The sequence below is a fragment of the Rousettus aegyptiacus genome, unplaced genomic scaffold (assembly GCF_014176215.1).
Source record: "Rousettus aegyptiacus isolate mRouAeg1 unplaced genomic scaffold, mRouAeg1.p scaffold_m13_p_14, whole genome shotgun sequence".
Lineage (NCBI taxonomy): Eukaryota > Metazoa > Chordata > Mammalia > Chiroptera > Pteropodidae > Rousettus > Rousettus aegyptiacus.
Genome location: NW_023416289.1, coordinates 11,350,701 through 11,378,058, shown reverse-complemented (window position 1 = coordinate 11,378,058; position 27,358 = coordinate 11,350,701). Strand labels below are relative to the sequence as shown.

Genomic DNA, 27,358 nt, shown 5'->3' with positions numbered 1-27,358 from the left:
CTGCTTTGATTTTATTTTTTTGTGTATATTTTAGGCTCCTCCTGCCATGTTACAAATTGTGCCTCCCCCTCTCAGGTATTTGCTGTGTAGTTTAAAGGCTCCAGAGCTTCTGCCTGTGTAGATGTCTGCTCCCAGCAAGAACAGAAAATCCACAATACTGAATCCAAAACAAAACAAGGGAGAGGGGGGAGGAAAAAACCCCTATTGAGTTCAGGCAAATAAGGTTGGGTCTCCAGATCCGATTACAAAGCAGCTTTGAATATGCAAGACAGCACACAAGACCAGTTAGTCCAGTTACAACAAACTATTAAAAAAAGAGAGAGAGAGAGAGAGAGAGAGAGAAAGAAAAGGCATGTTTAGGTCGTAATTTGTTAGTACAAGGAAAAGAATCCCACATAAAGCTGCCTCTTTTTTTTTTTCCCCTCCCTTTGCTGGCTTCATATACAATTCACTCACCCTCTTCCGATTTGTCTACTGTATAGGTTCTTTTATTAAAATCTTTTGGGTTTAGGAAGATCGCTGCAAGCAGCACATTTTCTGTATTTTTTCCCCTTTATCTTAGAGGAGAGTTGGCAGGGGTTCTGTGGTTTGCAGTTACACAATATGTTATCATGTTTTTAATCACTAAATCATTGCAGTGGTTATAGATTTACAGTCTTGGGGTATTACAGAGAGGAGCAACGGCGGCTATATATATGCTTTTAAATTACCCCGATGTAAGCTGCGTACAGCAGCTGTGAATATGGTCGGCAGACTTCAATCTCCCTCACCCCCAGCATCTTCGTTCTTTTTTCCCCTCTGTGATTTTTTCCCCCCAAATCGTTTGGTTTGCTTAAAATGAGCTATCTTCGCTCTCTCCTGTATTCCTTGTCTCTTTGACCCCTACCTTGCACCAAAAAAAAAAAAAAAAGGTCATTTCAGACCTCTCACCCCAGATAAACTAGAATTCAAACTCTAGCAATATAACTTTGGGTCAGAGAGTAATAATAATAATAATAATAATAATAATAATAAGTGGCTTTCCTAAGAAATCCTCTGAGTTTCCATACTGACCTTCCGTATTGGGATGGAGGGTTGATTGCAAATCAGGAGGAGGGGGAGGGCGAAAGGAGGGGAAAGCAGGCTTGTGGCGCTTGCCTGCCTGGAACCTCCCGTGTCCTGTCACCGACAGCCCACTTCGAGCTTCTGTTTTTCATATTATTATGTAACAGAATCCTTGGCTGCATTAAAAATTCAGTATTACAAGCTGATTGTAATGCTGCCTCATTAGACAGCACTGTCTGGCCTTGTATTAAGTGAAACACAGAGCATGGCTTTTAGATTATAAACACCAATAAATACTAAGGATCAGCAAAGGGGGGAATAGTCAGCTGGGTTTTTGGCCCCTTCTGGTTTTCTATCCCCTCCCATCGTCTTCCCTTCATCCCCTTTCCTCCCCCCTTCCCACCATGGTTACTGTTATCTGTTTTCTTGGGATGCTGATGTGTTGACCCTGGTGACATTTCAGGAGGGCTTTTTATAGAGCTATCACGTGTACACAAAAGGTTTGGAAGTTTGTTTTGTTTTGATCTGCAATAAACAGGTCCTTCACTTTGCTGATGTCATTTCCGTTCATATTTGAGTTGTTTATTGTGCTTCTTCACAGGGCCCTCTCATCCCTACCCCCACCTGCTTTTCAACCAGAGCCTGTGACTGCCGGGGGTAGCGAGGGACATGCCCCTAAGCTGCCAGGTCTGAGTTCAAAGGCTGAGAGTTGCATGTCACCGTCTCATGCCAGGGTTCGCCCACTGGGGAAGATGTTTCCAGCTTCCAATCTGGTTAAGCACGCGACATCCACTTGCCCTGGTATTTTCATGGCATGCAGTGATTCATCTCAGCGTCCTTTCTCTGAAGCACCCCCTCACACACACCTTGCTCTGTGTCTTTAATACATTGTTATTGTCTACTTCTCCATGCACCCCCCCACCTCCCAAACCAACTTTGTAATGATGACTTTGATTTAGTTACATACCCGAAGCTGGCATTAGCAACTTCATGCTGTGATAAAAAGAAAATGTTTCCAGGCGTTGCCCACAGCCTTCCCACCACCACCTTCCATTCCCTGTTCAGGGTTGGGTTTTTTTGTTTTTTTTTTTTAATTTTTTTTTTTTTTTTTGCATTTATTTTTCTGCTGTGTGCCTTTTTGTAGACAGGCCATTCTGTTGTTACTACAAATGACTGCACTGTCCAGTGTCTCTTATTCCCATGTGATCTACAGTTGGAATCCCCCCCTTTCAAAAAAAAAAAAAAATTGGGTGGAGAAAGGAAGGAGAAAAAACTGACTGTGTAGGACCTTAAGGCTTTCTTCTAATAGGATGATGGGTTTTAGGTTAAAAAAAATATATTATTGTTTTGTTCTTTTAGGTTTAGAAATAATAAGGAGAGAGGGAAAAGCAGTCATTAGGAAGTTCACTGAGCTGCTTTCCAACTAAGACGGGTGAAAAATGAACCTGCATTGACACTTGGCTCCATGTGAAAGCCCAGTAACCTCTCTCCCCCCTCCGTGGCCCTGGCCTTTTGTTCCTGGAGAACGGAGCTAAGGTGCTTTTTCTCGTAGACCAAAGGCAGCAGGCAAGGAGTCCCCTTGTGTGCGCATCGCCTTTAGATGGCCTTCTCATGGTTATTGTCAATGCAGACTCCCCCAAACAATTGCTCCAGGGAGACACAAAAGCAAAAACATTTGTCCTATTTTTTTAACCTCTTTGTTTTAGATTTTTTTTTTCATCCATTCTTTAAATTTCACAGTTTCTATTTGTCTGCAGAGAGACAAACGGAACAGCATGAAGCACATTTTACCGTAGGCCTCACTGGCGATTGGAACAGCCTCAATAGAAATCCAAATTCTAAAACACTGGCTGACTTGGAGGATATATGAAATTTCAGCTCAGAATTCTGAAGTCAGATTAGTGCAGATTTTGAACAAAAATGCAACTAAAATGAAAAGATAAGAAAATGGGATTCTGGAATCATTTGGGGAAAGAGTGAAAAAGGTCATCTTTTGTTTATCTCTTGGGATCCTGCCCCAAGAAGTGGTCGCTTGAAGGGAAATAATTGAAAACCCAAATGAAATTCTTCATCCAAAAAATTCCCCAAACTGATCCTGGTTATTGTGCTCCTAGAATATCATTTAATTGATTGTTTTAGCACATGTGTAGGGGACCTGTGGGTATATACTGTGAATTGATGCTGTGTTGAGAATTTTTTTAAAAACTACAATTTATATAAAGAGGCCCCTCCCCCTTTTCTTTCCTGTTCCCTTTTTCCTTTCTTCTGCCTCCAACCTGCTTCCCCTCCAAGAATTTGGTTTGCATCAGGCCAAGTGCAAAGGGATGTGTCAAACAGTGGAGACACAATCCACTTCTATTCTGGCCCTAAACAAAGCATCCCTCTCCTATAATGTGTGGACCCTGATTGCGATGCTGTCCTTAGGCATCTGTCTGCCTTTTCATTAAAATTCTAAACTTTAAGGTTTAGAAACACAAATATAAGAATCCCCCTGGGTATAAAAGTCTTGCATGGCAAATTCTCTTTGCCCTTTCCGAAAAAAATACTTGTTTTTTTTTTTTTAAAAGAGAGCAAGTTCTTTAACGTTTTTAAGCTGGTTTAAGGCGAGTTCTCTATTTTTGCTTCTCTGTAACTTTGGCTTTGTAACTTAGAATTGATTTAGAAAAGCTCTTCCCAATCAGTTTTCTAGAAATGGTTACTCAATTGTGTCTTTCTTATGTGTGTCATTGACAGATTTAGGGTCTGAGCTGGGGAGGATGGGCAAGTAAGCTAGATGACGTTCCACTTATGATTTGGGGGTAAAAGTAATCTGTGGAATTAGTATTGTAGCGATAGATGGAGGCCTTGCGGTTTATGTCACAAAAACGTGAATCAAAACATCCGTGTTGGCACAGCAGCCTCCGTTGCGTATGAAGGTGAGCATCGGCGGTTCTGAGGAACATCTGCGTTCTGTCGGGTTCCCAGGAGGCCCTGGCCACCCAGTGGGTCCCAGGCCCCTGAAGTAACTGCCTAGAAGTGATGGGGTGAATTCAGGGCATGGGGTGCAATTCAGCTCCACATGTTTCCGTGTTTATTTCAGACGCCACCCTACCTCCCCTGCCCCCTTTGGCCCGCTCTGACTTTTTTTTTTAAGCTTTCAGGTTATTTAAGCACTAGTTTTAAAATCAATGTGTATGTGTAATTTAATAAAAATAGAAGGATCTGGAAGAATACACAAATCCACCTAAACCCAGTTGTGCTGTGAAAATAGAGCCTAGGTTTAGCGAGAAGTCAGAACGCAGACATTCACTGTATCTTAGCTCAGAGATCATATTTACCTTTCCTGAAGTGAAAGGGTACAGCATTGGAGAGCGAGTGTGTATATGGAGAGACAAGCCAGTTGGCTCGTTTGGGATCATTGTAATTTACCAGCCAGCAAAGCCTTAGGGGGCTGGCCTCTAGCTTGGAGAATGGGTAAAGGGGAGGGGTAGGGAAGGGGTTAGCATTCTCTGATTTATTTTTAAATATTCATCCTTTCGGTTGTTGCCAGTTACACTTTCCAGATGAGATGAGACTAGTTTTTGAGAATTGGTAGGGAAGAATTGCCTGTTCTGAGCGTGGGTTTATTTGTCAACAGCGATCAGGACAGAGCCATGAGAGGGCCGGGCTGTCCCTGTCGGGTAGGCCGAGGGTTGAATGTCAGGCAGCTGCCCTCAGAAGGGGGAGGTCCTTCCAGAGTCAGAGGACAGAACCTGCAACGTGCATTTCAGAGAAACTATTGATTGCGTTTGTAAGTGCAAAAGTTGCAAATTCCCTCTGAAGAGGTGCTATTTTTGTTAATGATGAAAGCAGGTTTTAGTAGAGGTAATACCCCAGCTTTCCTGCCATCCTTTATATTCGTAATGGTACAGAGGCCATAGGTTACCTGCCTGTGGATTACCTGTTAAATTTTTGCCTGTGACAAAGGCAGGCTTGACCAGGCCTCACCATGTATGTAGCTGGTGCCAGATTAAGATAAAGGAAAGGGACGCTGGGTCGCTCTCAGCTCTGCGTGTCAGGCCTCTGAAGTGCGGAGAGGCCGGTTGCAGCATTAGGGCAGTGGCCGTGCGAGGACGAGGACGCTGTCAGTCTCAGGACAGTGGGAAGCGGGGGGGCTGCCTCCCAGCTCCTCCTCATCCTTCCAGAGTGCTTTTATAGCTGGTTCTTTGGGCGTCCTAGCTTTTTCTTTTATTGAAGATATTTATCTCTAGGCCCACCAGGTTCATGATGTCATACGATTGTAAGGTTGTCCCCTCTTAATAAAAGTTAAAACAGAGCATCAAAATGAGATTTTCTAGGAGTACGAACATTTTTTTATTGTCTTTATCTGATGGCTCATGGGTTGCTTCCAGGTAAGGAATGGGGGACTGGAACTTTCATCTTCCCAAAGAGATTTCCAGGGACATCTCTGCGTGGTGTGTGCCACATTGCTTGCGTTATTGTTAGCATCATCATCTTCATGTATTATTCATAGTCACTTTTTCAATTAAATTATTAATTGGTTTTCTTTAAGGTGTTCTCAACTCATGTGGCTAATACAAATAATAGTGTGTTTTGAAAACACCACCTGTTCTTGGGCCTGAGGTCAGGTGGTCTGGAAACAGTCTTGCAGTGATAATGCTCTGGTTTACGAAATCATCCTCTACTTTCCTTTTTCACTCTCCACTCCTCCCTCTACCCCCCTCACTCTCTCATGTGTGACAGAATTTGGCTTGTGCTCTCCTTTGTCCCTAATCGGACGTGATTCCCTAGAGGCAGTCTTTTCTCCAAAAGCCCTAGCCGGAAAAAAAGAAAAAATTTCTTTTGGAGTCTCTTTTCTGGACTAAAACGGAAATAGAGGTTGTCTGTCCCCAACATATTAGATGTTTATGTTAATTTGGACTGAAATTATATTGTGCAAAAATGCCTTATACGTGGTGACATAGTTTTTATCAGCCAAGCATCCCTTTTCCTCTTGCATCAGTGTGTGCTTAATGCTAATACGATTCCTTACATACAGCTCTTCGCCTCATGAGCTTATTATATTTCTAACACTTGCATGGTTCATTATTGTGCCGTCGGAAAGGACTCTCAAGGCTGTGGGGCCGGCCTGGGTGGGAGGCTTTCAAGAAAGGGTAAAAGCAGGTGGTTTTCTGTGCTGAGAGAATTCAGAGTAAATTCAGACAGAGCTTGGGATTCTGGCAGGGAGGACAGGGGACTTCCAGCGAGATTTCTGTGGGTCTGCCTTTGCGTATCAGAATGGAAAAGGTGCACCTGGAGAGGTAGGAAAGTGTCCAGCAATGGCTTTGACCAACTGGGGTGGCCACATGAAATCTGATCCCCAGGAGTAGGATATCCCTGTGAAGGGCATGATCTATGCCTGATCTGAGCCGATGTGGCTTTATAAGGCGAGTCTTGTTAAAGAGAATGTAAGCTTAATTGCAAACTGAGACTTTGTCTTTTCCCTTCTTTTCTTCCTCTCTCATTAAAAACTCTATCCGTAAAGTCTCAATGGAGAGCAGGGGATGTTTTTATAAGTTTCTGCAGCTGAAAAACAGAAGTGCTCTGTAAAGCAGTTAATAGGATGGGTGTGTGTTTCAAATAAATTCCTGTCCACATTGGCTAATGTCCCCGTGCTAGAGAGGCCTGGCTGTGACGTGAAAGGGGCCCAGAGACCGATGGCTCCGGTTTAGAGGCCCCAGGCTCCTTTTTGTGGCCGCGGGCGCGTCCCTTTCTTCTCGCCTGCTTCTAGGCCAGCCCCTGACTTTTGATGAGTGAGGGGTCAGCGCCTGGGGAGGCCCGGGCTTTGTTCCCGCGAGGCGGGTTCCGGGGGAGGCGCAGGCCAAGGCCGCCCAGGGCTCGCGTCCCCAGGCGCGCGGCCGGGCCTGCCCGGAAGCCTGGTCCCGGGGCGCGGCCGAGCGCTCGGGCCCCGCGCGCCCGCGTGTGTCCCCGTGTCCCCGCGCGCGCGGCCACCGCCGCCACTGGGCGCCCGGCCTGCGCCCGGCACGACTGTAGATGTCAGGCTTGGCCCGGGGAGCGCAGTGGCGGCGGTGGGGCTGTGAGTTTCGAATTAACCTTCCGCTTTGTTGCCGTGTAATGTGGATCCCCGAAGGCCCCCCGCCCTGCCCGCCCCCCTTCCTCGGGCGCTGCGCGCTGCAAACTGCGAGTTGAGCTTCATTTACATAAAGCGATTCCGGCCAGGCGGCCGAGCGGGCGGCGGGCAGGCCGGGGACAGGGGCGCGAGTGCCGCGCCCCGTGGGTGAATCCCCGCTGGGCGCCCGGGGACCCTCCCTCCCGGGGAGGGGCGACCGCCAGCCCTAGCCGCCAGCATGAGACCCCCTCCCCTGCCTGCGGCTCCCCTGCACCTAGGCAGAGGCACCTCGGAGCCCCGGGGGCAGCGGGAGGTGGCGAGAATGCCTCCGGGGGTGGGTCAGTTTGGGGCTCGGGTGCCGCTGGAATTTCCCATTGTCGCGCACGCAGCGGCCCCCAGACCTGCAAGTGCCTCCTCTCTCCGGAGGTGTGCGGAGCCTTTGTGTGCCAGGTGAGTGGAGCCTTCCCCCCTCCCCCCACGCCAGCCCGCCCGCCGGCTCTGCGCAGCCAGCCTGGAGCTGCAGGCAGGTGCTGCGAGTCTTGGCTGAACTTCCCATTCTCCTCGGGCATGTGGGGGAAGGGCATGCAGGATGCACTTGAACTGCTAGATCCAATTGGAACCTACCTGGATCGAGAGCCTCTAAATTCTGCTGGGCTCAGAGTAAAAGCCCTTCCTTCTTCTCTCCCTTCCGTTTTTCTTCCCCTCCCTCCTTCCTTCCTTATTTTGCTTTTGGATTAGTTCCTGTCTTCTGAGTACTTACAATACTAGTGTCATTTAGAAGTTTGGGTTCCTCCGCCTAAAACTACATCCTTTTCAGCCGCAGAGAAAAGTCCCTGGTCCTTTCAAAACAATATGAAGAGTCCGCTTGTTGTGGAGCAGTAAAAGAGAGAATCAGTTTTGGAGCTGAAGGCACCTTTGGAGATTCACTGGACCACTCTAATTTTAGTTTGCACCCTGGAGAAAATAATCAGAGCAGCTTTCATATCTGGACGAGGGGGGTGGGAGGAGGGTGGTCGAGATGTTTGAAGAGATGTTTGTCCTATTAAAAGAGGAGGATGAATGCCCAAGTCAGGTCAGTAGCAGAAAACAACAAAAGTAATGATTTGTAGGCTATGAGGGAAAAGAAGTTTCTGGAAAATGGGCCTGTCTGCCTTGGACATACCTGTGTTATAATGACAAGAAAAAGCCTGGAGGGAAAAAACCACAACCCATGCCTGGCGTAGTGTGAATGTTGTGCCTGGCACATGGTGCAGGGTGTATAAACTGATGTAAATGAAACCTGTGAGCAGGTGAATCCCAAAGGGTCATCCCTGTCCCCACCCTCTGTGTCGTGTAACTGACCTTGAAGACTCTAAAGACCACTGACAGATAACCTCAGAAAGGAAGGACAGGGAGAAGGGCTCTCCCTCAGGCTGGGGTATGCTGAGTGGAACATATCAAGGCAAAGCAAGGAAAACAAACCTTGAAGGTAGATAGTGAGCAAGTCACGTGTCATCTTATTTCATTCCATGCTTTGAGGTCTTTGGAGACAAGTCACTAAATAAATAGACAATAATTTAAAACTCACGCTAGCCTGGGAGCCTCGTTTCTTTGCCGTCAAATAGCAGGTGCGAGTTTGGAGTTGGCCCCTTGAGTCCCCCTCATTCCTAAATTCAGGAGGTGTCAAACCTTCATGTTCTTTTAATGGTTGTGGTTTCTGGATAGTTTTCAAGGGGAAACCCTAAAAATCACGAGTTTCGGTAGGCTAGGCTGGAGGGAGAAGGCTGAGTGCTGGGGCTCAGATTGCACTTGAGAGGAAAACACACACCTTCCAAGGTAACCTGATCGAGAAAGGCCGAGGCCCGGAACGCGGGCCTGTTCCTTGTTATCAGAGCAGCCACTGTGGCCTGAGGTTCTGAATCCTCCTCGTTACCCAACCCCAACCCGAAAAGCAATTAGAGAACAGAGGTGGGGTATGAGGGCAGTCAGGAGACCGCAATCCTCAGTAATTTAAGGGTTTCAAGAATGGGGTCATTGGAGAGAGGTACAGACCTCGATGTTTGTACACCTGTATTTGTGTTCATTCTACTTTGCAGAGACCCCAAAGGTACCCCTTTCAGAGGGTGTGTGGCTATGAAGTCCAAGAGAAACTTTCCCTCTCTCCCTTAAGTTTCCAACTAAGGAGGTTGTCTGCATTTCATTTCCAGCATGTTTTCAGGGAGCATGTAAATGCCTCTCCCAATGGTCTCGGGCCACATTTTGCTTTTTTATTTAATTATGCAAGTGTTATTTAACAATATGGGGCAGATGCAGAAGCAAGCATTCATACTTCAACAACAGTCCTTTTGGAATCACAAGGAATTAAGTGACTTGAAGACCTACTGTCTTTATGACATGGGTCACCTCCCTTTTCCAGCTCTTTTGAAATGGCCGAACTTTCTGTAGGATAGAGCTGCTATTTTCCAGTCCTCCTGAAAACAGTTTTGATTGACAGGGAACTATTGAGAAACACTTGCTAACACTTCCAAAAAAAAAAAAAAAAAAAAAATCTGAGTTGCTTCCCCAAACACCTGAAACTTTAATTTTGGTTTCTTCCCTTCTGTCTTTTATTTGCACAAATGAATACTCAGACAGGGTGGAAAGGACCCAAATAAAATAGTGCTCTCAGCAGGCCTCTGTTTGGCTCCTCTCAACAAGACAGTGAAGTGCCTTCCTTCTCTCTGCTTTGGGAATGGATTTAACTGTCACATAAACTCGGTGTCAATTGGAGCGCCAGTGGCAAGGAGTTAAAATAAGCGAGATTTCAGTTTTCATCATTATGACTTTAAATGATGATTGCTAGACACTCCTAGAACAGGCCTGGGTCACCTTGGGTGACCCAAAGGTTGTTAGTTCATTAGAATAAATACTAGCGAAATATTATCTGGGGCTAATGATGATTTAACTTGGTTCTTTCAGTTCTGGTCACAAGTGGTGTCCAGGGAGCGTGTCCTTCTGTGTCCTTGTCACTATGTGCTATTGTGCCTTTTGGATGTTGGATTTTTTTTTTTTTTTTTTTTTTTTGCTTCTGATGTATTAGTGCGAGACACATTCCAGGGCTCAAAAGCAGACCCTTACCTAAGACATTTTTTTTGTTGTTGCAAAGTTGCAACAGTTTCATGTTAAAAAGTAAATATTTAAATGACTAAGCAACATTTTATAAAAGTATAGGAAATTGCTGGAATTACTTGAAGGAGAAGAAAGTGTGTTGTCTTTCCACTCACTTTTGAGAGTAGCTAGCTAGCTTAGTGCTTCTTAACCTGAAAGGCTTAGCCTTGTCTTGTTGGTGAGTCTGGCCTGAAGAAACTTGCAAATTCCATCTCACACTTGCCAGTTACAGGGATAATGCACCTGACGTCCAATATCAGTAACCTCAAGAAGCACAGCATGTGTTGTGGTTTATACTTTCATTTGTTATTAAAATGGTTTCTGCTCTTAGCCTGGCCTATTTCTGTAATGTTTGGGCCTGTTGGCCTACTCTGTTTCCCAAGGCTGGTGTAATTAACCGGGATGGGGGGGGGTGTTTTGGTAAAAACACAACAGGAAGGCATATTCCATTACAGTGAACTTCATAGGAGTCTCCTCATGGTCTGCTATGAGAATTTGGTTGTAATGGAAGGTGATTCACAGCACAGCTCAGAATCACCTTCCTCTGCCTGGATTAGAAACTAGTCTGGGAAAAAAGGGAACCCAGTTTTACTAGAAGCCAGACGAGGGAATTCCTTTGCAGGAGCCAATCTCAGTCAAATATTAAAGGGTGTCTGTCCTGTCCAGAGCACAGCGTCCTGAGTCCTCAGGCTGCTCCGATGGAGAAACAAACATACAGAAGCTAAGATTGAGTCAAACTGCCCCAAGGGGGAGACCCAGCAACAATGTTGGTTTATTGGCAAACCACTCTCAAAATCCAGATTAAGGGAGAAAAACTACAAAATCAACAACTGTCACATTTCTTTTCTATATGATTTAAAGTTGGCTGCCAAATTGTTCTCTTTGAACATGTGCAAAGTGACAGTCAAATGTTAGAGGGCTTCCCCCACCCCTGGTAATATGGTAAATGACTTTTATACGGACAAGAACTGGCGAATTGACAGCAGCATTGTGCTGAAGCTTCAGAAGCACTGAGACAACGTGAATGTTTTTTTTTTTCTGGTTTTCTTTCTTTGGGGCATGGGGGACGAGATGGTGAGGACATGGCTTTGATTGGTCCAGCAGTGACGGCTGTGTTTCTAGAGTTCTTTTCCCAAGGAAGATGTCTTGGCTTCTTATTTGCTACCTTTAAAGGTGTTTCTCCACCCCCAACCCCCCCCCCCCACTTTCGATATGTCTTCCTTTTTTTCCAATCTTAGTTCCTGGAGTTTCTTGCTTTCGCAGGGATAAGGATGTGAATAAAAATGGGGAAAGAGCCATAGAAAGTTTGCTAGGTAGCAAATGTGGCTCCATTTCAGAGCAAGACTTCTGTTTTGTTGGTTTTAACCCCAGACAGGGCCTCTGAGCAAAATGCCTGGGTGTAATCTGTTTGGGGCCAGTCCTTCTCGCTTCCCTTTAGGGGGCCCCCACACAGTCTTGTCAGCAATAGGATTGAGGCATGGGAGGTTTGGGGCGGGGCTTGATGTGCACCCCTCCAGAGAGGCCTCAGGGGTGCACATCAAAAGTCCCCATGCCTCAGCTGGCCTCCTGTACTGGGGGCGAAAGAGGAGAGATGGGCAAGGCGGTTCAGTCACTCTTTCTTTGAATTTTGTGCCATGTCCAAGATTTTTCCATCCTCTTCTCACCTGCAGCTGGTCTGAGGCTTCATGATAGGAGTGGGGTGGGCAAGACCTGTGCTCCCCTCCTGCCCTTGCCCCTCTGGCTTCTGCTGATTTGGGACTGAAGCCATCGAACACCCCCCCCCCCCCGCCCGCCTTGCATCCTGCTCCTGGCGAGGACAGGGAAGTGCCGCTAATCGCATAATGGCCTTGAAGGCTTTCTTAAATGATTATCTCGTCTTTAATTTTAAGTGGGTCTTTTGGAGCAACAGTTGAGAGTTTGTGGAATATCTTTGAGTGATCTTGTAAGAAGACTCCGAACTGGGAAAACTGGCCCTGTTGGCCTCTGAAAAGACGGTGGAATTTTCATCTGCTGCCGATTTCACGCACTGTCCTGAAAGTGATTTCAGCCGCAAACCTTTGATCTGGGAGTGAGACTTTCCCCCACTTGCATGCTTCTGGAGGCAAGAGTTGGGGACTGTGCATACCTCCAATTCTTTTGTGTGTGTGTGTGTGTGTGTGTGTGCGCGCGCGCGCGCGTGTGTGTGTGTGTGTGTGTGTGTGTGTGTTGGAGGATGTTAGCTGAAGAGGAGGGCTGCAGACTGAGGCCTTGGGTGGTTAAGCATGATTCAGGTTTGTAGACTGGATGGGAACACCGTGTAGACTTAGTGAGTAAGAAGGGCTGAATGACAGGGGGCGGTCCTTGGGAGTGGGCAGAAGAGCAATTTTGGGTGTTTCTTGTTTTTTCAGTGGTGCCCACTTTCATCTGGGAATGGGACTGGAGAAAAATTCTTCCGCGTCTGTTGGTTGAGCTGGATTTTGAATGAGGACTATGCCTCTGCACATCTCTCGTAGGCTCTGCATTTCAGTATTAATTTCAGTTCACGGGTGGCTGTCTGTCTTCTCCCTTGAATTTTCTTAGTAGAGAGGCTGGAGTCAGATTAGCTGAATGAAGAAAAGACTCAGGGGTTTAATCTGATATTTGATTTCAGCCCTGTAGCCCCCTCAAAGTCATATAAGTGCCTGTTCAAATATGGAAGTCTCCCTTCAGTGTATAAAAAGCTCTTTTCAAAGGAGTTTAAACTCCTGTAAGTCTATAAAAAGTCCGTATGTGTAGACATGAACTTATTTGCTTCTCACGCTCCTGGTCTCTGAGTGGCCCATTTTGGACAACTTTTCTCTTCCTGACATCTTAGTCCAGTGAAAATATGCTAAAGAACACATGTGTGCCCTTTTTTTTTTCCCCCTGCCTCAGCAATATTTCTTTCTGTTCTTTTTTTTAAAACAATTTTTCTTAACCATTCAAGAAACAATATAAGCCTCTTCCACCATTTCAGGCCCCACTTTTTAAAATGCTCTTTGGCTCGGGGCCTTGGTTCTTAATGCACATTTGGCTAGTAGGGGGGAGTGGTTTTTGCTTCTCTTGTAACAGCTCCGTATTTTCTCCTTGGGACATCTGCATCGTTGCTAAAGCGTCGAGTCAACTTTTGGACACTTACAGAAGAGGCCTGGGGATTCGATGCGTGCTAGGAAGTCGATGTCACTGCTTAAGCAACCGCTTTTGAACGCCCCTGTGTTCTGCCAGGCTCTTGGGTGCCATCGCTTTTATATTTGGTGCTTAATGATTGCCTAGGGATAGGCACTGAAGATTGTCAACCTGCGTACCTGACAGTTTGAACACGTGCTACCCGGCCTACCTGGCTGACTTCCCCCCGCCCCAGGCCTACTTTTAAAATGTAGTTCCAAGTAAAGAATGGCAGAAGTGAGAGTTATAGGCGTCCCCTGCAAAGAGGGCGTCGAAGCTGGATTTTTCCTTCAATAAGGGATATCTTTGGGGAAAGCAGAGAACTTTGATACCGTTGGGCAAAGGACTGTCAATGTATTTTGCCTTTGCTGGAGAATCTATAGCAGTTGTCCAGACAATGGAGAAATTGGCTGATAGAGGAAATCATGCTGCAGACTCTCAAGTATCTCCTTGGAGGGAGGTGCGGTCCTCCTCATTGGTTGAAGGAATGAGATAATTACAACAAAATAAAACAGTGTAGGGTCCAGTTCAGGATCAGAGTGCCGCTTATGAATCAGCCCTTGAAATGGTGTTCTGTTGTTCACACTCAGTTTCCTGGCAAAAGCAGAGGTGAATCAAATGAGCCTACTCTTTGGGAAGCCGGCTTCTGATCTTCATGCTGCGTTAGCCTGTTTCCCTCTGCTGGGGCCGTAGGCCTGAGGCCCAGCTCTGCTTGCACCTAGCTGTGTGCTTGTGGACCAGCCATGTCACCTCTCTAAGCCTCACTTCCTTCATCTGTGAAATGGGCATAATAGACATCTCACACTGACAGTGGGAATTAAATTACTTCTGTTGCTGCTGATGGCCCCTGCTACCTTTTGTTTCCAAACACCCTGGAAGAAAGAAACTAAAAGGTCCAGCATTTCTTCAGCTCTTAAAGGCCGGGAAGAAAGCCAAGTCTTTCTGACACCCTGCAACTGAGTTCAGGAGTGAAAGAGTCTGAAATAGACAGTGTTCCTCCCTGTCCTCCCCAGCCCTCCCCTCAGATGCCCCCACCCTGTCGTCCCCCAAGCTGGCAGGCGGCCTTCTAAGTGAGCAGCCCACTCAATGACCCACCTAGAGAGGCCTTCCCAGGCTGGCTTGTATATGCTAATAGGCCTGACTCGTCCTGGCTTGTTTGTAGTGATTTGTGGAGGCATTTATATGCAAATACTATCAACTTGCTGAGTTAATTATCATGTGCCCTCCCCGCCGCCCCCCACCCCCTTCCTGCAAGGCCTCCCAGCCCGGCTCCACGAAAGGGGCTGTTCCCATTCATCTCTTCCTGTCTTTGCCTCCTCCATCCGTCCCCGTCCGTTGCCCTGATCCCTTCCTGCCCCTGCAGACCTGATCCCAGCTGCTCTGCTGCTGTCGCCCTTCATGGGAACCTGTGTGGTCAGGGTTGGGGAACTGGGTGAGCCACTGGGTGAATCCTCCACGCGATGCATCATTGTGTGTGTCGAGGTGTCCGCCTCGCGTTGGGCTGAACTTTAAACACCATTTTTTTTTTTTTTTTAACTACTAGCTTGAAAAAAAAAGCTCAGACCTATCAACTCTCGACACTCAGTCCGGTGAGAACCTGAATATCTTTTTAACAATTTTATTATTATTATTTTCATTGGCCCACATTGTTTATCTCACCGAAACTTATTACCCGTTCTTAGCCTTGCACAGAAGCCATTTTGCAAAGCGATGTCCCCTCCAGCCCTTTGCCCATGGAAATCTGAGTAGTAGAAGTGTGCTTGCTTGGACCTTGTTTCCTGGTTGTGTGTGGGCACTTGTTGACAGGTGGGGTCTGATAATTTTCTTGTGCATCGTAGGACGTGTAACAGCATCCTTGAGTAAGTCATCTCCACTAGGTGCTAGTAGCACCCTGTCCCTTGGTCATGACAATCAGAAATGTCTCCAGGAATTAATTGCCCACTCTCTGCTGGGAAGGCAGAATCGCCCCAGGTGAGAATCACTGGGATAGAGCTTTGTTTCTCTTGGATAAATAAATGGAGGTCAGATTCCTGCCTCTTTCAAGTTAAAACATACTTGTTGAGCATTCTCTGAGTTTGTGATTTGACCCAGCTGATAACAGATGTTGCCATTTATTTAATTTTATGGCCTTCTTAGCATTTAAAAAGTTTCTCTTCAGGATGTAGTGGTGGGCTTGTGTCTGAGGCTGTAACATTTTCATCCTCTAGAGGACTGTCTCTAGAAATAGAACTCAAGCCCCATACCTATGTAATTGTACATTTTCTAGTAGTCACATTAATGAAATGTAAAAAAAAAAATGTAAAAAAAAAAAGAATTAAGTTTAAAATATATTTTATGCAACCCATAATATCCCCACAGCATTCTCATTTCAGCAGTTGGGACTGGCTATGTTTCCAGTGCTAGGGAGTCCTGTGTGGCCAGCGGCTGCCATACTGGACAGCTCAGCAATACCTGAGATGATTCTGGCCCTTTCCAGCTGTGAAATCAAACCGTTTTCTACAGTTACTGACTCTAGGAGAAGGTTTTTTCCTTTTCTCTTAAAAATAAAAAAAAAAAAAATGGCTTTGTGTTTATTTTCTGAAAACAAGGGCCTTGGCCACACAGCTGCAGTGAGGAGCGGAGGCTGAGGGAGCTGGGCCTCTAATCTCTGGGGAAGCTCCCCCAGCCTTTGTGGGGGAGGCCCTCCGGGAAGCACCCTGGGCCCTGCCTGGCAGGAGGGTAAAGATTCTGAGGGCGCTTAGTGTATTCTCTCACACCGCAAAGACTAATGGTTCGGGTTAATTTTGTGTACAAGGTCCCTTTTGTTGGAGAAGGGGGTGAAAGTCCACAGCTGTGACCGGAAACAGGGGAAGGGCCTACTGGGATGACCTTGTTTTGGAAAAATCTAAATGGAACACTAATGGCAGAGATCTAAGACCAGTGATGTATGTGTGTGTTTGGGCCTGAAGATAAGGCGAAGAGTATTTTAAAAGTTACTTTAGTGCAACCTCCCAGATAACCATAGGCCTGGGGCCAGTTACAGTTTATGGCAAGCTGGTAGTCAGTCCTTTGTGGTGGCCTCGTTTTATCTTTTAAGCCCAGGTTCTGTAGCTTAACTGGTTGCACTCTCTTTGTTTATTGTATCTTTTTCTTTTCTTTTTTCTTTCTTTTTGGAGGGGGGCAGTGGGAACTCATCAGGTTTTGCGGGGCAGCCTGGTGGCGTTTTATAATGCACAAAGAGCTGTTCCTGTCACTCCTCCTGGGTGCCTGGGGATGTGCCACTCCCTGCCGTCCATGATGACCACGAGCACTGGAGGGCTGCACAGGGGGAGCTTCCAGCGGCACGGAGTGCAGGCTCGCTCCTCCTCGCCCAGCGCCACACGCCTGCCTGAGCCATGAACTGGGGTGGAGGCGCGGAGGCCTTAATATAGCTCCGAGCCCCAGCTCGCTTTCATCTCTGAGGTCAGCCTTTTCCTGTTGCCTCTTGAGTTATTGAAACTGCGTTCAGCCTGCCCAGCACACTTTCCTGGTGAACAGGGCAGCTGGGGATGGCGAGTTCCCAGCTTTTTTCTGGACAGCCGATGAGCAGTGGTGTTTTCTGTCACCCGGTGGGACCCTTTCCTTCCTTCCTCCACTGGGTCATTCCCTGGACCCTGCCCGTCTTATAACTTCAAGGCATCCCAAAGTTTACAAAGTCACCGTGGATTTGATTGATGCATTTGAGTGGAGTACCTCAGTACTCCCAAGAAAGAACCTTGCACAGAAAAGTACTTCCGAGCTTCGTTCTTGGGAAAAAGTATGTTCTTAAGCTACGGGACTTCGCGTGCCCTGATACGTTTTATGTTCTGGATGGGGCATTTGGGTGTTGATTACTTCTGGCACTGTTTCTTTGCCCCTTGACAAAGTATAGTTTTTTTTGGAAGACAATAAGGATAAAATGGATTTTTTTTTTTTAACCTTAATCTACCAAGTAATTTCTTTATCAATATATTGGAGTAGATTTATGGATATCTTTATTTTTTATTTTTTGGATGATGGAAGATGTCGTCTGAGGTTTCTTCAGACTTTTCACTTTACCTATCCGGTAAGCCACTGCCATCTGCTTGAAAAAAAAAAAAAATTATTATTTCATTTTAAATCCTCAAAGACAAAGGGACCTGGAAGCTCAGACCTGTCCTGCCACATTCCTGAGTAATTTGGTTTTGATTAACCCAAGGAGAAAAGTTGGTTTCTCCTAGCGACAGAGGGGGATCAAAGCACCAAGAGGGCCAGGGCTCCTAATACACACGGCCCCCTCCCCCTCGCCGCTCCCTTCCCTGGCCTCTTCACCCTCCCCCTCTTCAGAAAGCCCGAGCAGGAGTTATTTCCACTTTCTGACTCTCAGAGAAGTGGAAGTGTATCATAGAGCTTTGGATGGACAGACCAGGGAGAATACCTCCCCCCAATTCCTTTCTTCCTAAACTCTTTCCCCCCACAAAGCAGCAAAGCACATTCCTGTGCTAATCCCGCCGCTGGAGGAATGCAAATGGCTGTAATTGTGTGCCCCAGGATGGGCCTTCCGCTTCTGTGCAGCTTTTCTTCTTCGAGGAGGTGGCTAAAAAGTTCATTTACATGGAGAAATGAGACTGGCCTGTGATCCCTTTGGGTAGGACGGGCCACTTTCTAATAGGAAAGGGGCCACGTCTGTGTTCTCTGCCCCTTCCTCTTCCTTCCCTTCCCACCCACTCTGCAGTGTGTGTAGTTGGGTGGGGGGTGGGTACGTACCAGTTTCCTGTTGGGTATATTTTATGGAAAGGGCAGTTAAAGTAGAGAACTCTGCTCTTGATAGTAAAATATCAAGCTAGACTCTTAGTCAAGCCTTGTAATAGGTAATCCTTGTATTAAACCACAGTAAACAGCATCTTTCAAGCAAACAATTGGTCTCAGAAGTAATTGATAACATTTTGGGAGAGATGCACCTCTCCACTGACCTTGTCCAGTTTCTGACACTCATCTGACCTTCCCCCTCCCCCTCCCTCCCCAAACTTATCCTTGCCTTTTGGCAATGGGTTATGTGGATACTAAGATTTTCTAGCACAATTAAAAGTATCCTTTGGGAGTGGCTACAATGTAGCTTTGGGGGGATGTTCAAAATAGTCAAGAAAATTCTATTAAAAAACACTTAACTCCTGACTGAATCTGAAGTTGAAAGACAGGCCAAGATTCTAGAACAGCACCATCTAATAGAAATATGGTGTGAGCCACATATGTAATTTAAAATGCTCTAGTAGCCACATTAAAAAATTAAAAAGAAACCAGTGAAATTAATTTTAAGAGTATATATTTTTAAGCCCAAGATATCCCAAATGTTATTTTAACATCTAATCAATATTAAAAAAAAATACTATTAATGAGGCATTTAAAAAATACATCCTGTGTGTATTTTACAAGTTATATAGCGCAGCCCAGTTTGGACTCTCCCCAGTCCACAGGCTCCGTTGCCACCAGTGGCTGGTGGCTACCTCTTGGACAGGGCAGGGCTCAGAGAAGGTGTGCTACCCTGGGCTCTTCTGAGACCTTTGATAGATGGAACTGAGTCTTCCTTGGTCTCTTGTGACTGGTGGGTTCAGGGAGTACAGGCTGCGTCTGCACAGTTCCTTCTGTAAAAACTGCATGACTCCCCAACGTCCTCGTGGGATCACTGGGAGGCAAAATGTGCTGCTGCTGTAGGAAGGTTTTGTAAAGTGCCTCGTGGCATGCAGGTGGTTTGGCCTTTCCAAGGTGGGCCAAACCCTGGTGTGTGACTTTTGGTGTGTTTATTACAGCAGTCACGAATTTCCGTATCACCCCCTCTTTATTCACAAAATTACAGACTGGCAGGGCGGTGGGAAGCTTCTAGAAACACTCTTTCACCCTCTCCACATGGTGAGATGACCAGTTTGTGATGAGACGGGGTGTGAATGTAGTACCCGGGACCCGTGGCTGATCTGTACCCTATCCTGTCTGACGTCACGCAGGCTTCCTGGTAGGTTGGCCTGGCCCACGGGGTGTGTCGCTGGGCAGGGCCTTTCTTTTGGAGCTGCCCAGATGTGATGGGCAGGACCTGTTGACCTTGTTGACCAGGTCACCAGTTCCAACAAGAAACCACGCCTCTTCTTCTTCCTTTGGGGTTTATTTGGATTTCTCATTTCCCACACTGTCTTAATGGCACACAGGGGAACCCTCTTTTCTTAGTCTAGGGTCAGTGGGCATCTTTGGCTGGAGGAAAAGAAAGGGAGGGACAGAGGGCGATAAGGAAAAATCAGAAACCACCTTGCACGTGAGGATAAGGGATATGATAGAGGCAAGAAGTAGCAGCCTAGATTTTTTTTTTTTAAGTGTTCATGTATTTCTCATTCAGTCCTGAAGTGACTTCTTCTGAAAGCTGGGTGATTCTAAGTCCTACTAACATTACAGCTTTTATGAGTACATAGTAAGGAAAGGCTGTCTGTCCGCCGGCTTCTGCTAGCGGAAAGAGCAAGTGTAAACTATGTCCTACGGAGGATGTGCCACCTTTCAGAGCGGTGGTTAAGTACCGGGGTTTTCTCGCTATTGATCTTAGCATTCCTTAGTCGATGCATATGATAAGAATAGTTTTCCATCACCATTGCTGGGCCTATTCGAGGACCTCCTCGGTGAGGACAGTAGGATTCGTGCCCCTGGTAAGCTGAGAGATGGGTGTGGGTTTGGGTTTTAGGGAGGGAGGTATCTAATTCCTTCAACAGGCCGGCCTCCTGTGCAGGCAGCAGAAAAACTGTGACCCTATGAGCTTGAGTGGCCCCGGCCCGGCCTCTGAGTAGCGCAGCTGTCTGACCCCGGGTGAAAAGTTCAAATCTGCATTTAAAAGGAGTGCCAGCCCCCCACTCCCAGTCAAGTTGAAAATGGTTGTGTTTTACAGGATAGGATCAGGCCTTACGCCGAGGACACCAGGCAGTTCCTAGTTCACGTCTGCCATGACCTGATGATGATGCTGAGGGCTGACTGGAAGTCAGGAGGTGGGCGGGGGAGGGGGGGCTAGCGCTTGCAAGACCCAGCTCTCCAGTAACAGCAGTTGTTTAGGACACTGCCCCGCCCAGCCGGCATGGAGGGAGAAAGGAGTTTCTTTCTCCCTCAGCTCCTTCATCGTCCTCTGGAAGCTTCAGTGGTCTCCGAGGACAGAATCCAGATGGGCCATTGTGGGGTCCTGGAGAGTCCAGACGTGGGGGAAGAAGCAGGGGTGGAGCGGGACCCAGAGCCTGGCCCCTGTCTGCAGCGTTGAGTAACAGCGGCGTGGTCAGCCTTCTCCGCCTTTCCCTGTTCTGCTCCCCGACACTGAGGGTGTCTGGCCTCAGCCCAGCCCCAGACCCCTCCACTCAGGGCTCTGATTTGTTTACTTGAGCATTAGGTGAATGTAAACAGTTCAACCTCTCGGTTTTTATATCCCTATAGGGTCTGAGTGTGAATACAAATGGGCATTAGGCCCCTGTGGTTTCAATGACTTTCTCCGCCCCCACCGGCTGCTAACTAGCAGGTCTTTAACCTGCTCGGAGGAAGATACAGCCCTCTGCAAGCTCCAGGACTGGTCGTCTGCCTTTTTTTTTTTTTTTTTTTTTTTAACTCTTTGGTTTTGAATGCAGAGATTTAAAAAGTAGTGTTGGGAGGCCCCCATCTGTAGGAAGGTTAAGAGCAGAGAGGAAGGCTTCTATGATGGAAAGCCTGGTTATTTTGATCTCTTGTTTGGGGAGGGAGAGAAGTTTTCTATGTTCTGGATACTTTGTCAAATGCACTTGTGATTCTTGACTATCTGGTTAAACAAATACCTTAGCAGTGATCGTGTGATATAATGTACCCTGGTTGCATCTTTCCAAATCTTTTTTCTTGTTTAAAGGGTAATTGGGAACTTATGCTTTTGACCCTCATCCCTGTAAGAAGTGTGGTCTCTAAGGAACTACTTGGCCAGTTTAACACATCAGCTTTCTCCCCTGCTAGAGTGGGAGACATATTTTTTCTTTTCTTTTCTTTTTTTTGTCAGCGGAACATTGGAACTTAGTCTCGAGGGCCACACGAGGTCCCTTTACCCACAAGGTTCTAGAATATGTAAATTCTGTCAGGGATCTGGCATTCCTTCTAAAATTCCAGTGCCTTCACTCCCCGACTCCCAACTCCTCCTACCCTTCGCAGTTCCAGTAAAGGGCTCCCTTCCTTGAGGCCAGAGGGCCCTTGTGACCTGCAGAAGGAGTGAAATGCCACCCCCCCCCACACACACTTTTGTGTTCTGGTTCATGCATTCAAGGCCCCGGCGGTTCTGTTCCCTGCGGTGGCTCCCAGTCCAGTCACGCCATCACAGGGACATTTTAATTAGCAGTGCCTTAGTCATTAGTGAGTTATTGTTTTTGTCTGGAAACATTTAAGTACTGTTTACTCGATGTCTCAACAAAATGCAAAACAGCAATTAAGCAGAAATTTGTTGTATGAGGCAGGAACCGAAATGGATTGTCAAAGCAGGTCGAGGTGCCTCCAAACTAAGGAAAAACCGCTCTTTCCTTCGACCTCCTGGTAACTGGAGTGCCCCAAATCCTCTCTCTCTCCATGACCTGCCCCCCTAGAGTTATATGATAGACATACCAGGAACTTCCTGTCTTCCTGTGGCCTTCAGTTTTAGGTTTGATGAAGTGTTAGTGTTTACTTTTTTCTCCCCTGCTATTTTGTTGGCTACCTGGGATATTTCACAAACATTTTCAAATGCAGATTATTTGTGAAAATGCTCGCATATCCGTGTGTGATGGTTTATAGAACCCGAGTGTCTTTTCTTTAAGCGTCTTGAGACCAGATGCCATTGTTAGCCTGATAGACCCTGTGTGGCCCCTCGAGAAGGCTGTGGTGTTGGGATAGCATCCCTTTTACTTAAGAATCATTTAATGGGTTGAGAGGAAAGAAGCTAAGAATTCTAGCAGAGGTGGAGCGGGAGAGGCACTCGACTGGAAGAAAAAGGGCGTGTGTGTGTGAACTTCCTGCAACTTCAACTAGAATCATTGAATGCAAAGGAAGGCCTAGCTCCTTGCCGAAACAAATAAGGAAACTAACAACTTCTGTTTTGTAGGATTCCCGCCCTCTCCAGAATCGAAGGTTTATGGAAAAATGGAGTCACATGAGAATGCTGAGGGAGCCTTGTTAGTGGGGCAGATCAACTCTGAATTATATCGTATTGGCCTCCTTTACAGGAGACACGTTGATGTAAAACTCTTCGTACCAAGTTCGTCATTAGGGACCCCCGTTTCTAACTGCTCAGGCTCTTGTCTCACATTCTCAGTCTCTCTTTTTTCCTCTTTTCCCTTCAAACAATATCTTCTGACTTCCAGATTTCTGATAAATTGATAAGAGGCATTGCGTGAGTCAATAGAGCTGTAGACACTTTGCCAATATAACCCCGGCTCTATTGATCTGCCAGTAAATTAAAGTCTTACTTAGAGCCTGCCGATATTTCTAATCTCCTGCCTCACCAATTACATCCTCTCAGCTACCTGGAAGGGGGACTTGAGCCTTTGAACTTTTTTTTTTCTTTTTTCTTTTTTTCTTCTTCTTCTTTTTTTTTTTTTGGTTGCGAGTGGGCTGCTATCCTTTCACAGGGTTGGGGACACTCGCCTCACTTATCTGGTAGGAGAAGGGGGAGCGTGAAGGCAAACGAACTAGCTGAACTCCTTGCGTAGGAGCTGTTTTCATTAGTAAAAATTTCTGGGAAACAAATCCTATCATAGTGGTCACGTACATTTCATAACCAGCCTTACCCTTGGATTTGCTTCAGGTTTGGAGGTAGAGAAAGTGGGGAGCAGCTGCCATTGGAGGTTACCCTGGCACATGTTGTGGCTGGCTCTCACTTTAAAAAACAAAACAAAAAAATTGTCGACAGCCTTTCTCTTGCACTGGGAGAGATGAAAGTTTAGAGTAAAAGCTGGGTCATCCGTGTCTGTCACCTTTTTAAAATAAAAATGCCTGAGAGTTTGTGGAAAAGAAATCAGAGGAGGGGGTGCCCCAAAGAGCAATGCCTGTGTGCTAGGTGCTTCTGGGGATTTTGTTTTGTTGTTCTGGGTTCTCATTGGAGCACAAGAATCAGAGAGTTCGTGTTTGTCCCTTGTAACTTTTGCCCAGGGTACCCTCTCTGCCATTTCCCCCCTTTGCCCTCTCTGTCATTCTCGCTCACTTGTTTGAAGTCCAGTGACAATGACAACAGCCTGGAGATGTCCGCACAGAAACCACGGGGCTCGAGTTCCCGACTGGGATGCCCACTTGCAACGACGGCTGTTGGAGCCAGACTGTTTGTCTGATAAGCTCCTTTCAAGTCCCATTTATGTGGTTGGCTTTGGGAAGAAATCTCCAGATAAACGCTGTGTTCCCTCTAATACTCCAGAGCGAAAAATCAATGGGAGAGAGAATTCCTTTCCTTGTCCGACACACACTTCTCGTGTGTTTCTACCTTGAACGGTGCTCAACTTTTTCTTTTCTTTTGTTTTTCTTTTTCTTTTTTTTTCCATGAAGAATTCAGTCTTAGAGCCTCATCTCCTCGCTAGCATTCTGAGGAAGGAAGCGTTAGGAAATGCCTGTGTCCCCTTCAGCGCATAGGGCAGCTTGGACCCCGTTACCTGGGAGTATCTCCAGTCTTCCTCCTTCTCCCTCTCCTTAACTTTTCAGGTTGGAGAGGTTGCTGGTGAGCTGGGGTCAGGTAATGTGTGGGGAGCTTGCCAGGGCTTCGTTGGCTGGCCGAGTTAGGGGATGAAGGTGCACGGGGGCCTGAGAGCAGGTGTGAGGTGTTGAAAGGCCTCCCTTTCTGGCCAAGGCTTTGCAGAACTGCCCAAGGGCGGCCAAGATGGCAGCCTGCCTGAGTTGATGAAGAAAGCCCTCTTCAGGGTTGGTTAGTGCTCCTTGAGGCAGGGCGGCCTGGAGACAGCAGCCTCTCCACGCTTTCCCTTGGCTCCCATGGGCAGAGTGAGTGAAGAAGATGTTAGACAAGGAGAAACCCCAGGAGACTGGGATTGACTTTCTCTTTGTTTGGATGGCATTGTATTGTAGGAGGTGTTTAAATCTTGTTCACACCTGTCTAGGCTGAGGCCTGGCTTGGAGAGCAGTTTGTAACAAGACTTCTGTTGTTGTTGCCCAAAAGGTCTCTAGCTCACAACAGAGGAAGTTTATTGTAGCAACTTGTTAATGTTCAATTAGGCAAATTCTGAGTGCCTGGGGGCAGTGGAAGGGCCTGCGACTTTCTCTGGCGGCCTAGGTCCCCGTGTCTCTGTTCACCAGGATGGGGCAGGAGAAGCAAGGCCTTGTCCACGGCTCCTTCAGGGGGCAACAGGTGGGGTCTTGGCTGAGCTTGAGAGTCCTGCCGAGGCGTTTGAGGTTGGGGGTGGGGGGTAAAGGGAGCAGGTCTGATGCCAGTTCTGCGTCTTCTCTTGGACCAGTCTCCCTGTGAGTTGGCACTGGCTTGCTCTCCCACCCTGGGGTGCGGCGCAGGCTGTGTGCACCCTGCACAGCCCAGGTGTTGGGAGGCAGGCAGGACGACACCCAGCTCCGTGCCGGCAGCTCCGACATTCTGCGGCCCCAGGCCCCTGTTATCTCAGCGTCCAAGCCTGGCCGGCCACACCGGGCTGTGTGCTGGCTTTCTTCCGGACAGTTCTTCTCAAATGACTGTTAGGTGCCCTGATGGACAGTGTCTTCCACCTCCTGGTAGACTGAGGTCTTGAGGCTGTTCTGTGCAAAGGGAAAAACATGCAGCTCATTCCACTAATAGGACATGCGACTCGGAGGTGCTGACACTCTGCCACATGAATGTGGTCACCTGACAGTTGTCTTTTCATGGCAGAAGAGGGGAACTTAGATGGACTAGAGCTGAGCTTTAAAAAAAAAAAAAAAAAAGAAACGAGAAGCTCAGAGGGGCCATGCCCCATCCTGTCTGCTCCTGGCCCGCTGTCAGGGTACGTCTGGGACCAGGCAGCCCGGAAGGAGACTGGAGGTGGGTGTCCCCTCCCCATTGGCTCAGGGAGCCTTCTGAGCTGGCAGGGCCCGGCTATAAAATATTGGCCCCCGTGGCAGCCGTGCTCCCCAGTGCTGAGCGATGAGGAGTGCAGGGCGCCCGGCAGTGTATTAAACACTAGTTGAGCACAGGAGGGGCAGTATATCACAGGAGGGAGATAAGCAAAGTTCTCTGATAGTGGATCAATAAAGGTTAGTGACATCATATCTCAAAGTGAGGGAACCTGCTTTCTGCACAGCCATTTATCAGATCACAGCCCTGGAAGGGCATTAACCTCTTTCTGGCCAGATTTCTTTTTCGCTGAACACACACCAAAGCTCCTCCTTGGTTGGGGGATGAGGTCGGGGGGTGGGGGGGGGGAAGAGCCACTCCCCCCGATACCGTATGTAAGGCCTCTTCATATGCTAGGTTTGGAAGTGCGTTCCACAGTTAGCATTTTAAGCCAGAGGTGGCTTGGGCATACGCCGTGTGTCTCTGGAAAGTTTCTTAACTTTGAAATTGATGCAGAAATTCCATTCAAAAGGCAGGGTTTTTTATTGAGGTCTTAAGCCTGTGCCAGCTTGCGATGGGCCGTGGCTGTGTTGCTGCCTGGGGGCTGGGCTCTGTGTTTCATGTTTTTGGTGGTCAAGCAGTTTGACTGGACTAGGTGGTTAAAATAAGCCTGAGAATGATCGTGACAGGTCTCTTTTTTTTTTGATGGGCGCCGTGGCGTTCTTCCACATTTGCAGGTCTCCCAAGCGGTCTGGGATCGGCAGACTGCAGCCCGGAGGCCAGACCCTGTCTGGTGCCTGTTTCTGTAGGATCTGTGAGCTAGGACTGGTTTTTACATCTTTAAGTGGCGGTGGGGGGATCAAACAAAAGGTGATACTTTGCGACGCATGAAACTGTGTGAAATTTGTACTTGTGTCCCTAAATCGGGTTTCACGGGAAAGCGGCCGGGCTTGTTCGTTGGCACTGGTCTGGGCACACCCGCGTCCTGCAGTGGCAGAATTGGGTGGTTGCAGCAGAGACTGGGTGGCCCACAAAGCCGAAAAATCTTTACCTGTCTCTTTACAGAAGAAAGTTTCCCAACCCCTATCGTAGCTTCTAATCTCAAGTCTGCCGCTAAGCAGCTGTGTGACCTTGGGTAAGTCACTTGACCTCTCTGTTTTATTGGTCTCTGGAATAAAATCCTGTCCCTTGCCTACTCGAGGGTGTTCTGAAAGTCACATGAAAAAGAAGAAGTGGGTTTGGCAAATATTCTGTTGTTATATTAGCAGACCCTTCAGGGCGTGAACACATTTTTAAGGCTTGTAGGACGTGAGGGTCATCCTCATGGAAATGTAGCTCCTGGTGCGATGGTTTGAGCTTGGCAGAGGTCGTGTGCCTTGTCTCATTCCCGTGTCGTGCTGGGGGAAGTTGGAGTTCCTTTGTCCCTCTGAAAACTTGAAGACATGCATCTTCCCAGAGCGAACATCTCCTGCTTTGCAAGGGGACATCAATTTTCCTCAGTGACGGCTGAGATTTTTATCCTTAAAGAGTTGGATCACTTTTCTTTCCTTCCCACCAGTGATTTATAGACGGAGAGAGCAAGCCTTTTCCTGTAGGTCTCTGACTGTTTATCTTTTTGGCTGGGCCCTGACAGTGCGCTGGCTGGGATGTTCACATTGGGCGTTTGGGGCGAGATGCCGGTTCTGGGGCCCAGGGGTGGTGGGGGAGGAGGGAGGCTGCAGATTCCAGCCCAAAGCTAATGGGCGGATGTCCAAGTGGAAAGTGTATTTTCATTGAGGAAGTGTAGGTATTAGTGGAGCCTGGATTACTGTGTGATTGTGCTGTCAATACTGCTGTATTGAGTCCGCGAGAGCCCGCACAATACGGGGAAACACTTAGCTCACTACTGCTGCTTATTGAGAAGCCAATAGCAATTTACTTGCTGACACTTGACATCAAATCCATTCCCA

General features: G+C 47.3%; 1 protein-coding gene across 3 annotated transcripts in view; it reads left to right on the top strand.

The window, feature by feature from the left end:
- Window positions 1-2,129: 2,129 nt before the first annotated feature.
- ZFHX3 (zinc finger homeobox 3) overlaps window positions 2,130-27,358 on the top strand; it is a 232,558-nt gene continuing 207,329 nt past the window's right edge. For 2 of the 3 annotated variants that reach the window (XM_036232104.1, XM_016146869.2), the window contains exon 1: window positions 2,130-7,582. The gene's annotated coding sequence lies outside the window, so the exon portion shown is untranslated. The remainder of the gene's footprint in view (window positions 7,583-27,358) is intronic. The other variant, XM_036232107.1, reaches the window with a different exon arrangement.